Source organism: Triticum aestivum, chromosome 5B, assembly GCF_018294505.1.
Source record: "Triticum aestivum cultivar Chinese Spring chromosome 5B, IWGSC CS RefSeq v2.1, whole genome shotgun sequence".
Classification (NCBI taxonomy): Eukaryota; Viridiplantae; Streptophyta; class Magnoliopsida; order Poales; family Poaceae; genus Triticum; species Triticum aestivum.
In genome coordinates, this window is record NC_057807.1 from 676,263,057 (window position 1) to 676,278,792 (window position 15,736).

The following is a 15,736-nucleotide window of genomic DNA, read 5'->3' on the forward strand; positions in this document are numbered from 1 at the left end:
CCGGAGGCGCCGGATAGCTTGCTGGAGGCGCTCAACGGCGCCTCCATTGAAGAGGAACACCGCACCTTCATGAGTGCGGTGATTCAGAAGGTTCAGCTCGCCAAGAGCGGGCTGACCGAAGCCTGCAGCAGCCTTCTAACAGGCTTTGAGGTAAGAATTTTGATATATGTAGAATAGTACCGCATAGACAGTAGCCCCTGATGCTCGGTTCGGTATTCAGAAAGAAAAGCTGGACTGAGGATCTGAAAAGATATACGCAGGAGTCATATAAAAAATATGTCAATATGGGATTGCAGGCTATGCTGCTAACCTCTGCCGCACTGACTGCGGAGGTCAATGCTTTGAAGCAAAGCCTCGAGCGGTCCGAGAACGAGCTCGGCCATGCCAAGAAGCTGCTCGAGGACAAGGAAGGTGAATAACATCGTATTAAGATTGTACCTTACAGAAAAGGATTTGGTTACAAGAAATTGACAAGGATAACATGGGTACTGCAGGTGCCACGACCGAGGTGGCGACCCTGAAGGAGGCGGTGTCCGCGGCCGAACGTAATGCGTCCGCGGAGCGCACCGAGCGAGAGAAGCAGGAGGCGCAGGTGGCGGAGGTACAACAAGAGCTCCAGGATCTCGTGGAAAAACATGAGAGCCTGGAGCGTGACTCGAAGACTCGAGAGTCCGAGCTTGCATCAGCTCTTGAGAGTGCCAAAGCTGCTAAGGCCGAAGCCTACAAGGCCCTCCAAGAAATCGAGGCGTTGAAGAAAATAGCAGCAGGTAAGGCATTTTTCATGCAAAGTAAGCATGTGAGTGTGAATTACCTATCACTTACCCGAATTCGGAGCTCTCCAGGAGCGTTCGCAGATCTTCCTCGCAGCGTGTCCGATGCTGCCGCTTTCTACCGGGCCAAGGAGGGGAGCTCAACAAAGAAGGTCTTCTGGTCTCAGTATGCTGAGGCCGGACATCCGGTGCCCCTTAGCAACCAACTGAAGCAGCTGGTGGAGCTCCACAAGGTGGCCGAACAGGCCATGAGGGGCCTCATAGTTCGGCTGTGGTCTAAGGAGGCCGTGCCTGGGAGCTACTTCGGCCTGGTGCGGCGGCTGGTGGATGCGTGTCCATGGGTTGAAGTCATCAAGCACTCCGCTTGTATTGAAGGTGCCCGTCGGGTCCTTGCCCGCGCGAAGGTGCACTGGGGCAAGATGGAAGCTGAGAAGCTTGTGACGGACGCGCCACCGCTAGGCAAGGAGTATCGTACTCCCGAGATGTATTATAAGACTGTTCTGAAGGGTGCCCGCACTATTGCGGGTGAGTGCTCCAAAGATGTAATATTTGAGTAGACTCGCATTTTGTTATCCTGTGCGCTGAAAACTTTGTTCATATGCGCTAAACAATGCTTGTTAATTTAAAATATTACCTTCTGTGCGGCCGTTTATCAAATCTGAGAGATGGCAAGTCGTCGGCTTCGGCCCCCATGCCACGAGTGCTGGGGTGTTCGGGATAAATTTGAGCGCTCTTGTTCCCATTTTTGGGTCCATCTAGGGAGGCGCTCAACACAATGAACAAGGCAACCGGACTTATAATGCTTGAACACTCTCACTTAGCCATAGAATTCTATAATTTTAAATTTTGGCGAAGCCCCTAGTGTTCGGAAGGCCGAATTTGGGGCGCTATCCACGCCTGGGCCGGACAAAGCCGGTTCCTCGCTCTAAGCGGCATAAGTCTTTAGGGACTTGAAAAAACCTCTTGAACAGCGACCGGCTCTCGCCTCATCATGACGGTCAGTTTTAGCTTTCTCCACTGAGGCGCCCGCCCAGCTCAACTGGGGCGCAATCGCAGTGGTTCTCCCAGTGCTACCTTAGCCGATACAACGGAACGTAAGGTACCAAAACATGGGAGCCGGGCAAACCCAACTATTGACCCAAAACATGATTCGGAGCCGATGCATATAATGCTATAAGTTCGGGGTGCCGCACTTGTGAAAGTGTTTGGACTTATCGCACCATGATGCGGGAAACATAAGCCCCTGGTGTATTTAACCATACCAAAGTGTACGGATGCAACATGTCATAAATGAACATATGTATAAGAAAGGAATGCAATTGTAAGCAAAAAGGTGCATTGTTTATTCAGGAAATACTGCTGTGAATGCGGAATGATACAAATGGTGCGATAAGCAAGGGATAGGACTATTAAACATGTCCCCCTCCAGGGGTAGGCTGCGGAATGGTGTATAAAACAGGTTTAATGCTCGTAATGGAGACCACCTGGATATTCATCGTAGCCTTTCTCCTTCCCTGGCTGTTGCATCGTGAGTTCGGCAGGTCTACTGCCGGACAGGGCCTCTGATGAACGGGGCCCTGTGGGTAAAAAAAAGAAAAGAAAAAGGAACGACACACTTGAGAGCCCTTGGTGTGGTTAAGCCGCATTCTGGGCCTATCGTGGTCGTGCCCCTCCCCCTATGCCCATGGTATCTTCGGAGCATAATGATGTACGCGCATGACCCGTCTTGAAATTTTGTAGGGGCTGGGGTTGGGGCCGCATTGCTACGCGTGCTCGGAATGTGCCAGGTGGTCTTGTTGTAGGTTACTCCGGGCGCGTTTAACCGTGTCCGGTCGCTTGACGGCCGGACTCGAGAGTTGCCTTAAGAGGCTGCACTGTACTTCTGCCGCGAGAGCCGCTGTATGTTCCTCCGTTCGGAGAGAGCGTTCAGTGTTTCTGTTGACCGTGATGACTCCTCGAGGGCCTGGCATCTTGAGCTTAAGGTATGCGTAGTGCGGTACCGCGTTGAATTTTGCAAACGCGGTGCGTCCGAGCAAAGCATGATAGCCGCTGTGGAACGGAACTATGTCGAAGATTAACTCTTCGCTTCGGAAGTTATCCGGGGATCCGAATACCACTTCCAGTGTAACTGAGCCTGTACAATTGGCCTCTACACCTGGTATGACGCCTTTAAAGGTCGTCTTTGTAGGTTTAATCCTTGAGGGGTCTACGCCCATTTTGCACACTGTATCCTGATAAAGCAGGTTCAGGCTGCTGCCACCATCCATCAGGACTCTGGTGAGGTGAAATCCATCAATGATTGGGTCTAAAACCAATGCGGCAAATCCGCCGTGATGGATGCTGGTGGGGTGGTCCCTTCGGTCAAAAGTGATTAGGCAGGAGGACCATGGATTGAACTTCGGGGCAACTGGCTCCATTGCGTATACGTCCCTGAGTGCACGCTTCCGCTCCATTTTGGGTATGTGGGTTGCGTATATCATGTTCACCGTCCGCACTTGTGGGGGAAAACCCTTCTGTCCTCTATTGTTCGGTGGTCGGGTCTCTTCCTCGTCATCGCTATGCAACCCCTTGTTGTTGTTTTCAGCAATTAACTTGCCTGCCTGCTTGAACACCCAACAGTCCCTGTTGGTGTGGTTAGCTGGCTTTTCGGGGGTGCCGTGTATCTGGCACGAGCGGTCGAGTATTCGGTCCAAATTGGACGGACCCGGAGTAGTTCTTTTGAATGCCTTTTTCTGTTGACCGGGTTTAGAGCCTCTGAATCCGGCGTTGACTGCCGTATCCTCACTATTGTCGCCGTTAATGCGGCGTTTGTTTTTGTTGCGACGCGGCCTGCCATTGCGGTCCTTGATATCGGGACTGCTAGGATTTTTACTGAGGTTGTTGCTGTGTGCTAGCCAGCTGTCCTCGCCTGCGCAGAAGCGGGTCATGAGCGATGTGAGGGCTGCCATGGATTTCGGCTTTTCCTGTCCCAGGTGCCGGGCAAGCCACTCGTCGCGGATGTTATGTTTGAAAGCCGCGAGGGCGTCCGCATCCGGACAATCGACGATTTGATTTTTCTTGGTTAAGAATCGTGTCCAGAATTGTCTGGCCGATTTGTTTGGCTACTGAATTATATGGCTTAGGTCGTCAGCGTCTGGTGGTCGCACATACGTGCCTTGGAAGTTATCAAGGAATGCGGCTTCCAGGTCTTCCCAGCTCCCAATTGACTCTGCTGGCAAGCTGTTAAGCCAATGCCGGGCTGGTCCTTTAAGCTTGAGCGGGAGATATTTGATGGCGTGGAGATCATCACCATAGGCCATGTGGGTATGAAGGAGATAGTCCTCGATCCAAACCGCGGGGTCTGTTGTGCCATCATAAGATTCAATGTTCACGGGTTTAAACCCTTCGGGAATTTGATGATCCATTACTTCATCTGTGAAGCATAGTGGGTGTGCGGCGCCTCTGTATTGGGCGATATCGCGACGGAGTTCAAAAGAGCTTTGTATATTTTGTTTGGCCCGACCGGACTTACTGTGTCCGGCGCGATGGTTGTCGTCGCGTATCATGGGGCGCCCACGCGATCCATAGATCGATCTTGATTGTCTTGCTTTATCGTCCAATATATCTCGCAAGTCTGGAGCATTCCCCTGTGGTCTTGTGCTTTTCGAGCGATGCCGGGTACGGTTCTGGTGGAGGGCCTAGAGGCCTCTCTGTCGCGGCCACGGGGTGGTTGGTCAGCCGTATTGTCTGCTGGTGATGCAGGTTCATATGCCTCCTCCTCTAATCGGGGGAGCATCTTGCGTTTAGGGTAGCTTTTGGAGGGGCGGTCAAGCTCATGCTCTTCGGCCGCAAGGACTTCAGTCCGTCTGTCGGCTAGCAGGTCTTGATCAGCTCTAAGCTGCTGCTGCTTTTTCTTGAGGCTGTTTGCCGTGGCCATAAGCCTGCGTTTAAAACGCTCTTGTTCGACGGGATCCTCAGGCACGACGAATTCGTCGTCGTCGAGGCTTGCCTCATCTCCGGAGGGAGGCATGTAATCCTCTGCTTCTTCCTCTGCTGCCTTCTCATGAGGGCTGGCGTCTCCGTCCTCCTGCGCTGAATCTTGCTGGAGGGGGTTGTCTTCGGCACTGTCTGGGGTGTTATTATATCCGGTGTCGGAATCTCCATTCTTGCTGTGGCGGGATTTAGAGCGGCGCCGCTGACGCCGGCGCTTGGGCTGTTTCTTGGAGGGGTCATCCTCCGCTATTCCTTCGCCATTCCCGTCCTTTGGGATATCCACCATGTATATGTCATATGATGAGGTGGCTTTCCAGTGCCCAGTAGGTGCTGGTTCTTGGTCGTCTCCGGCATCGTCGTCCATACCGTCGATGTCTTCGGAGTCGAAGTCTAGCATGTCGGTTAGATCGTCGATAATGGCTACTAAGTGGGTGGTGGGTGGGCTTTGAATTTCTTCGTCGTCCGCATCCCAACCGTCCTGACCGCAGTCCGGCCAGGGCTCTCCTGATAACGAGAGATACTTTAGCAAACTCAAGATGTTGCCAAAAGGTGAGTGTTGAAAGATGTCCGCAGCGGTGAATTCCATGACCGGCGCCCAATCGGATTTGATTGGAGGGGGCGCGGGAGGTTCGGAGTCCGGCAAGGAGTCCGGCCCCTCGGAGTCACGAGTTTCATGAGGGACAAGGTCAGTGTTCGGCTCTATCTCTGTAGAGGTCGCAGCCCCCGAGGCGGCGTCTAGCCACCCGTCCTCGATCTGCGCAGCCGGCTCCGAATTGAAGATTGGAGTGGACTCGTGAGCGGCCTCCAGGTTACTGTCCGGCTGCAGAGCTAAGTCATGCCCGTCGTGACAGTGCGGCACGCTCGGCTGTGGCTCGAATCCATCGAAGATCAAGTCCCCGCGGATGTCAGTCGTGAAGTTCAAACTTCCAAATCTGACCCGACGGCCAGGGGCGTAGCTTTCGATCTGCTCCAGATGGCCAAGCGAATTGGCCCGCAGTGCAAAGCCGCCGAATACGAAGATCTGTCCGGGGAGGAAGGTCTCACCCTGGACTGCGTCGTTGTTGATGATCGAAGAAGCCATCGAGCCTATCGGTGACGACACAGAGGAACTCTCAATGAAAGCACCAATGTCGGTGTCAAAACCGGCGGATCTCGGGTAGGGGGCCCGAACTGTGCGTCTAGGCGGATGGTAACAGGAGACAAGGGACACGATGTTTTACCCAGGTTCTGGCCCTCTTGATGGAGGTAAAACCCTACGTCTTGCTTGATTGATATTGATGATGTGGGTATTACAAGAGTAGATCTACCACGAGATCAAGGAGGCTAAACCCTAGAAGCTAGCCTATGGTATGATTGTTATCCGTCCTACGGACTAAAGCCATCCGGTTTATATAGATACCGGAGAGGGCTAGGGTTACACAGAGTCGGTTACAATGGTAGGAGATCTACATATCCGTATCGCCAAGCTTGCCTTCCACGCCAAGGAAAGTCCCATCCGGACACGGGACGGAGTATTCAGTCTTGTATCTTCATAGTCTTGGAGTCCGGCCGATGATGATAGTCCGGCTATCCGGACACCCCCTAGTCCAGGACTCCCTCAGTGTCCTTTCCCAGTGACAGCAGGGGCAGCAAGGCACGTATTGTATTGTTGCCATCGAGGATAAAAAGATGGGGTTTATATCATATTGCATGAGTTTATCCCTCTACATCATGTCATCTTTATTAAATCGTTACTCTGTTCTTATGAACTTAATACTCTAGACGCATGCTGGATAGCGGTCGATGTGTGGAGTAATAGTAGTAGATGCAGGCAAGAGTCGGTCTACTTGTCACGGACGTGATGCCTATATACATGATCATGCCTAGATAATCTCATAATTATTCGCTTTTCTATCAATTGCTCGACAGTAATTTGTTCACCCACCATAATACTTATGCTATCTTAAGAGAAGCCTCTAGTGAAACCTATGGCCCCCGGGTCTATCTTTTATCATATAAGATTTCAATCTACTTTTATTTGCATCTTTACTTTTCCAATCTATATCATAAAATACCAAAAATATATTTATCTTATCATATTATCTCTATCAGATTTCACTTTCGCAAGTGGCCATGAAGGGATTGACAACCCCTTTATCGCGTTGGTTGCGAGTTCTTTTTTGTTTGTGTAGGTGCGTGGGACTTTTGAGGAGCCTCCTACTGGATTGATACCTTGGTTCTCAAAAACTGAGGGAAATACTTACGCTACTGTGCTGCATCACCCTTTCCTCTTCAAGGAAAACCAACACAACTTCAAGACGTAGCATGCACCACCTCGGGCTCGGGCTGATTGCTTGCAGAATTTATTTCCGATTGATGCAATTTATTTACTGACGCGATATGTAGCCAGTAGCCCTCAAGGTGTGTGTCGGCCTAAAATCCGAGATGCACATTAGAGGAGATAGTGATCGGCGGACGGGCCCTTTAGAGAGGGTCTTGAGAAGTTGCTTTTATATATTAGCTTGATGCCGGATAGGTCCAGATGGTACATATTGTTGTCTGAAGATGCGTTTGCCCATAGCTCGGTCAAACCGAACACTGAGCATTTTGAAATTTCTGCATTGAATAGGCGATGCAGTAGCCCCTGATACACTGGTCGGGTGGCAACGCTAGATCAGGGGATCAATGTGCCCCTTTAATATTAGTAAATGAGAAGCCCGAAGCCCAGTAGCCCCCGAGCCTTAATGTGGGCACGAGTGGCCGAATTAAGGATCGATATCTGGATTAAAATCACAAGTTAAGTGTAATGACTCTATGTATCCAAGTACTTCACATCATTAATGCTCGGATCCGTGTTATACAAAACTTTGTTGACCGACCATTAGCTTCAACCTCCTCGGCTAGTAGCCGGGGAGTGGTTGTCCCACTTTATAAAGCCTTTATGAGGGCAAAGCTTTACGACAAACAAGGCAATCTGGCCATACGGTTTTATAAACAAAGGTATGCAGAGAGAATGTTATATTACTATTTAACGTAAGAAACATCTTCCGAAGAAAATAGTCCCGCTATTGGTTCCTTTCTTTGGGCTGTCATGCCGACCATGATCATGAAACCTCACCTCCAATCAACGAGGGAGAAAAATATTGAGGATTTAGCATGGGGAAAGTTCCCGAACTATGTGGTCTTTTAGCGAACCTATATTTTAACTTCCGTCATTGCCAACCAATTATATTCTTTAAGATAGCTAGCTTTCGGCTTCACCCAGTCTGAGGTACTAACTCGGATGACCCGGTAGTAACAATCACAGATGTAAGTGCATCTAGTGCCCCTTAGTGATTTTGGTGTATTGAAGACTTATAGGTTAAGAGACTGATGTGTTTGTGAGTGTACACAGGTCTATAAGTCTATGAGGAGTTTGATATTTACAGAGAAAGTCGACGCCTAAAAATGAAGTTCTTCGACTGAAGACTTTGGATATCTGAAGACTTTCTGAAGACTTTGAAAGTGACGAAATTGGTGTGACCTTGAAGACTAGGCAATCATTTGAGGAACATGAAGCGTGAAGACTTTTGTTTTCGTAGTTTCATTTTCTCTTTCTTGAGTCATAGGAAACACCGTACTGTTAAAGGGGGTCGAGGAAATACTAAGGAAAAATTTCCATGTGATGCTCAACTCAAAATCCTACACCTACCAATCCTTTCGAGTGAAGCCATTGGAAATCTCGCACAGTTCAGTCATATTCTTCAGTGACAGAGACGAAGTTCTTCTGGTCTCTGAGGAATTTGTTTTGACTGAAGAGTTAGGAATTCGCCAGTGCGGATTGCCTATGAAGTGAGGAACATGATAGCCCTGAGGAATTCGAACCTCAAATATTCCGACCATTGCTGTGCTACGCGTCAGCTGTCCCAAAATATCTACCCACCTAACGGTCATTTCAGACAAGGGCATTTATGTCTTATCATGTCGGGCTGCTCCCCGGCTATAAATAGCCGCCCCCTAGAACCACTAGTTGGTTGGCTGCTCTGAGAGAAACTGACACTTGTCATTTGAGAGCAACCCATCCTCCGAGGACTTTGAGTGAAAATCATCAAGTGAGGAAATCCCAAACCCAAACCTACAAAACCCCAAAGTGATTGAGCATCACTGAAGAGATTGATCCTGCGTGGATCCGATGCTTGTTTCCTTTGAAGACTGTTCTTCTTCCAGACAGTTAGCGTCAATGTCTAGAGCATCCAAGAGGAATTGTGGATCGCCGGGTGACCGAGTTTGTGAAGGTTCAAAAGTCACCTGAAGACTTACCACGAGTGATTGGTCGAGGTCTGTGTGACCTTAGCTCAAGGACAATACGATGAGGACTGTGTGTCCGGGACTATGTGTCCTCAAGTTTAAATACTCAGCCACTCCAACCAGATGTACAACTGAGATAACAGTTGGAACTGGTCTACCAAATCATCGTCTTCACCGAGCTTACTGGTTCTATCTCCTCAACTCTTTCATTTCCTCATGTATGTTGTTGTGTGCCTGTTCATATCTGTTTGAAGACATTGACTGAAGACTTTCTCAATTTCCTCAGTTCTATTTCTTCAGTCTGTCCATCTTATTCCTTATGTTATCCTGTGTTTACGCTTTCTGTACTCTGTGCTTGTCTTCATTTCATCATGATGACTATGCTTGTGTTCTGTTATGTTCCTTTCTGAGTACTTATTCCACCGCAAGTAGTTCTTCATTTAGGAACTTAGCAAATTCCTTATTGAAGAATTCATAAAAATCGCCTATTCACCCCCCTCTAGTCGATATAACACACTTTCAATTGGTATCAGAGCAAGGTACTCCCTTGTTCTGTGTGATTTTGGTTTAACCACCTGGAGTTCTAGTTATGTTAACCGCAGGTATGATCAAGGTCTGTGCTGGGTGTCCTACCTTCGATGGCACGAACTACCCCTACTAGAAGAATAAGATGCGAATGCATGTTGAAGCAATTGACAATGATCTCTGGTATGTTGTGGAAAATGGTGTTCCCTCAGTCACACCTTCCCTGAATGCTGCTGATGTGAAGAGATTCAAGCAACTCGATTCTCAAGCGAAGAATATCATATGTGGCCATCTGAGTAAAGGGCAGTATGGTAGAGTGAGTGCTTTGGAAACTGCTAAGCTTATCTGGGATAGGCTCTCCAAAGTAAACGAAGGAGTCTCAACTCAGCGTGACTCTCGTGTTGAAGTTCTTCACAATCTCTTCAACTGCTTCAAAAGACTCGACAAATGAAAATATTCAGCAAACCTTCGATCGCCTCACTGATATCTCAAATGGGCTTCAAGCGCTTGGTGCCATCACTGACCATGAGGTGGTGAAGAAATTGCTGAGATCACTCAATTTTTCATTTGACACTCTGGCACTGATGATTCAAGAGCGTGCTGATTACAAGTCACTTGATCCCGGTGATATCCTCGAGAGGCTAAACACTCATGAGTTCCAGCTTGCTGAGAAGAGAGATCTCTATGGTTCGAGCTATGGCAAACCACGTGCTCTGAAGGCCAAGGCAGTCTCTGAGTCTGAGGAAGAAGACTCTACCAGTAGCCTTGGTGATCCTGCACATGTATAACGTATAAACTCGGTAGGTACAATTTAATCAAAATAGAAGAAATACAGTCTAGACAACATAGGAAACATGAAACCAATTATCACACTGTCAACTTAGAGCAAGCACCTGCGATGGTGGAGTACGGGAGATGAACTCATCATGTAGACTTGAGACTTCAACTTCATTAGCAGTAGCAATGGCAAATCTAGAGAGTCTCTGTTTGCGTTGGTGCGGAGGACAACCAACATCCCCTAACTTACTCTTTTCCTTCCTATTTTATGATATTGCCTTATGAAGTCAAAACCACAAGAAGATGAATAAAATTAGCTCTGCATAACTGGTTGATGCATGATACAGATGAACACTACTTTGATGTAAGGCAAGCGCAGGATAGGAGGATGGAATATATACAAAAAAGACAGCGTTTCATATTCACACGTACGATAGGAGGATGGAATATATATGAAAAAACAGTAAGCGGAAGGCATTTCAACAAAATTAGAAGAAATGAAAGGTGGGAACCGTATGAACACGCAACCAGTATCACTCTATCAGGTAAAAAGTGTCTCATCGTAAGTGCCATTTCAAGAAATTAGAAGCAGTACAAGCTAGAAGACAATGCAAGATGCAACCTACATCACAGTCCCAAGTTAAATGTGTCTTATGGGTAAGTGATCGTTGCAGGTATAAGTTGTAAGCTACGCAGATGCAATTCAACATAATCAGAAGCAATACAAACTAGACATCATACGGAAAACACAACCACATATAACAGTTCCAAGTAAGAGCAAGCACCTGTGATGGTGGAGTAGGGGAGATGTGCTCATCATGTACACGTATGTTCTAGAAACAGGAACACGTGTCATATTCACAGGCATTATGTGTAAAGTAAGGAGATGCAATTCAAGTTAGAAGCAATACAAGCTAGACATCATACGCAACATGCAACCACATATAATAGTGCCAAGTTAGAGCAAGCACCTGTGATCAAGGTAGTCAGAATCGTGATTCTATCATCCGATTCTACGACTTTACGATCCAAACTAACCCCTCTGATTCTACGATTTTAGTTCTTAGAATCTACGTTTCTAAGATCCTGATAGTGAAGATTCTACGATTTGTGATCCTACCATTGAAGCTCCGATCCGATTCAAAATCGCGATTCTGACAACCTTGCCTGTGATGGTGGAGTAGGGGAGATGTGCTCATCATCTACACAGCTACGTTGACTGTCTAGCCTTGTGTTGTCTTGCGAATCTTGTTGGGAGGATGGCGGAGTAGAATCTATAGAGACCCCCTGTTTGAGTTGCTCCGAAGGGCCACCATCATCCACTGCCGGACTAATTTCCTTCAGCTGTAATGATTTTGCATTGTGAAGTCAAACCGATAAGAAAAAGGAATAAAATTCGCTCTTCAGAACTCATTCATGCATGATACTGACGAACACTACTCGGATGAAAGGCAAACACATGATGCGAGGATGGAATATGTATGAAAAACAGGATGGTGTGACATATTCACACCTATGATGTGGTAACTAAACAGAAGGCATTTCAACAGATTAGAAGCACTGCAAGCTAGACACCATATGAAAGATGCAACCAATATCACCCTTCCAAGTTCAAACTGTATGGCGTTTCAACAAATTAGAAGCAGTACATGCTAGAAATCATATGCAAGACACAACCAATATCACAGTGGCGACTTAAAGGTGCCTTATCATAAGTGACTGATGCGGGATATGCAAGAATAGTAGTCTGATGTAGAAACAGGAACACATGTCATATTCACAGGCATTATGTGTAAAGTAAGCAGATGTAATTCAACAAAGTTAGAACCAATACAAGCTAGACACCATACGCAACATGCAACCACATATAATAGTGCCAAGTTAGAGCAAGCACCTGTGATGGTGGAGTAGGGGAGATGTGCTCATCATCTACACAACTACGTTGACTGTCTAGCCTTGTGTTGTCTTGCAAATCTTGTTGGGAGGATGGCGGAGTAGAATCTGTAGAGAACCTCCGTTTCAGTTACTCGGAAGGTCCACCATCATCCAATGCCTTGCCAATTTCCTTTAGCTTTATTGATTTTGCATTGTGAGGTCATACCGACAAGAAAAAGGAATATCATTCGCTCTTCAGAACTCATTCATGCATGATACTGACGAACACTACTCTGATAAAAGGCAAAGTCATGATACGAGGATGGAATATGTACGAAAAAATGGACGGCTTGACATATTCACACCTATGATGTGGTAACTAAGCAGAAGGCACTTCAACAAATTAGAAACACTGCAAGACACCATATGGAAGGTGCAATCAATATCACTCTGCCAAGTTAAAACGGTCTCATCATAGGTGGCGTTCATCAAACTAGAAGTAATACATGCTAGAAATCATATCCAAGACGCAAACCAATATCACACTGCCAACTTAAAGTTGTCCCATCATAAGTGACTGATGCAGGATACACAATAAGAGTAGTTTCATCTAAGAACATGGTGTGATAGACAGCTATAGTATGTACCAAAAACAGGAAAGCGTGTCAGATTCACATGTATCATGTGTAAGCTAAGCAGATGCAGTTTACACTAATTAGGAGCAATACGAGCTAGACACCATATGCAACATGCAACCATATATCACACTGCCAAGTTAGAGCAAGCACCTTGGATGGTGGAGTAGGGGAGCGGAGACTTGGACCTTGTAATGCACTATCAGTACAAGGAGAATCGGTACAGATGCTCTGTTTACGTTGCTGCAGAGGACCACCATCATCGCCTTCCTTACTCTTTTCCTTCCTCTTTCTTGATTTTGCCTTGTCAAGTGAAACCAAGAAGAAAAGGGAATAAAATTTGCTCTTCAGAACTCATTGATGCATGATACTGACGAACACTACTTTCATGTAAGGCAGCCGCATGATAGGAGGATGGAATATGTATGAAAAACAGGACGGCGTGACATATTGACATGTATGATGTGTAAAGTGTAAACTAAGCACAAGGTGCTTGAACTTGTTAGAATCGATGCAAGCTAGAAACCATATGAAAGATGAAACCAATATCACTCTGCCAAATTAAAAGGGTGCCCTAACAAATGTATTTGACCAAATTAGAAGCAATACATGGCAACAGGCTAGAAATAATATGCAATATGCAACGAATAAAGGTGACTCATCGTAAGTGATTGATGCAGGATACAAAAGAGAGGTAGTTTCATGTAAGAACAAGGTTAACACATAGATGCAGTGTGTACCAAAAATACGAAGGCATGTCATATTCACAGGTATAGTGTGTAAACTAAGCAGATGCAATTTACCCTAATTAGAAGCATTACAAGCTAGACACCGTATGCAACATGCAACCACATATCACACTGCGAAGTTAGAGCAAGCACCTGTGATGGTGGTGTAGGGGAAGTGCGGTCTTCAGGTACAGAGCTACGTTCAATATCTTCATTTAGGCTTGTTGTTTCTTGAGAATCATGTGGAGAGGATGAAATTGCATTCTTTATAAGAGTATTGCATCTCATATTAACCCACGCGCGTGACTGTCTCATCATAAGCGATAGATGCAAGATACACAAGAACAATAGTTTGATGTAAGAACATGGTGTAATAGGCAGATGTAGTATGTACCAAAAACAGGAAGGCGTGTCATATTCACATGTATAAGGTGTAAGCTAAGGAGATGCAATTTAACAAATTAGGAGCATTGATGAGGGATACACAAGAAAAGTATTTTGATGTAAGAACATGGTTAATAGAAAGACGTAGTATGTACCAAAAACAGGAAGGCATGTCATATTCACAGGTATAATGTGTTAACTAACCAGATGCAATTTACCCTAATTAGAAGCATTACAAGGTAGACACCATATGCAACATGCAACCACATATCACACTGCCAAGTAAGAGCAAGCACCTGCGATGGTGGTGTGGGGGAATTGCGATGATCAACTAGAGAGCTAAGTTGACTATCTTCATTTAGCCTTGCTGTTTCTTGAGAATCATGTGGGGAGGATGACACTGCATTCTTTAAACGAGTAGGGTGTCTCACAGTAACCCACCCGGGTGACTGTCTCATCATAAGTGATTGACGAGGGATACAAAAGAGCATTAGTTTGATGTACGAACATGGTTAATAGACATATGTAGTATGTATCAAAAACAGGAAGGCATGTCATTATGAAAGGTATAATGTGTAAAGTAAGCAGATGCAATTTAACCAAATTGGAAGCAATACAAGCTAGACACCATATGCAACATGCAACCACATTTGACAACACGAAGTTAAAGCAAGCACCTGGGATGGTTGTGTGTGGCAATTGAGGTCATCAACTGCAGAGCTATGTTTACTGTCTCCAACTACTGACACTGCACCCATTAGAGCGCTGAAACGCTTAGTGCTTATCTTCGAATTACATTGGAGCGACTTCTGTCTTTTCTTTTCTGCATTCATCAACACTGCGTCAGAGTCTGAAATACCCATGCATAAAAAAACAATAGTGTGAGTATGGGTGAAGTGTGTGCACAATTAGTACAGTGTAAAGGTAGCAGATAGCAGGTCAATGAGAAATAAATGACGGGAGACATATGATAGCTCTACAACATGCATGGGACACTAAATTACTATAGGATTCTATGAAAATAACATTTGACTGAAAGCAAATAGGTCATTCCATTTTTTCTGCACCGTCCGATGTACAAAGAACGAGCAGATCGCCTTCATCTACCTCCAGCCAGCCAGTGTTGACGATCTTCCTCGAAACACCAGCGACCATCGGCCCAGCATTCCTCCCCTGCCTGCGCCCTCTCCTCGACCTCACCGCACCGCCTTGCTTGGCACCGCCCCCCGGCCATCCATTCAAGCCCCGTCGACCTCCAGATCGGGCGCAAGCAGCTCCTGCGCCCCACACCCCTATGATAGACACCGATGCGCCGCTTCCCCGGGGAACAGGCGAACTAGGTGCTCTGCGTGCCTAAGCGGGTGCTGCTTATTTTAATTGCGGTTCGACTGACCCTAAATTGAAATCCAGGCGGGCTACTAACCTCTAGCAAAGGTGAAATAGTAAAAGGGAGGAAATCTTGTGCATTTAGTATCACGAAGAAGATGCAGTAAGAAGCGCTCAACTAGTTTCTTTCGTGGAATGAATACAGTGTGAGCAGAGATGTAAGATTTGCATGAATAAGGGAAGAGGAGTACCTCTTTCTATTGGCAGTGCTGTGTCCTCCTTCTATTTTTCTGACGATCTTCTTGTTGTTCGCCGGAAACCAGAAGTTGTGGAGGACGGTGCAACCTTGGACGAACACATGGCCAAGTTGTTGAGTGTGGTGCGGTGGCTGTTTGTCGGCGGCGGGGAAGCAAATTCGAGGCGGCGAACAACGGCGTAGCAGGAACAACTCCGGTGCGGTGGACGGTTGCGACAGTGG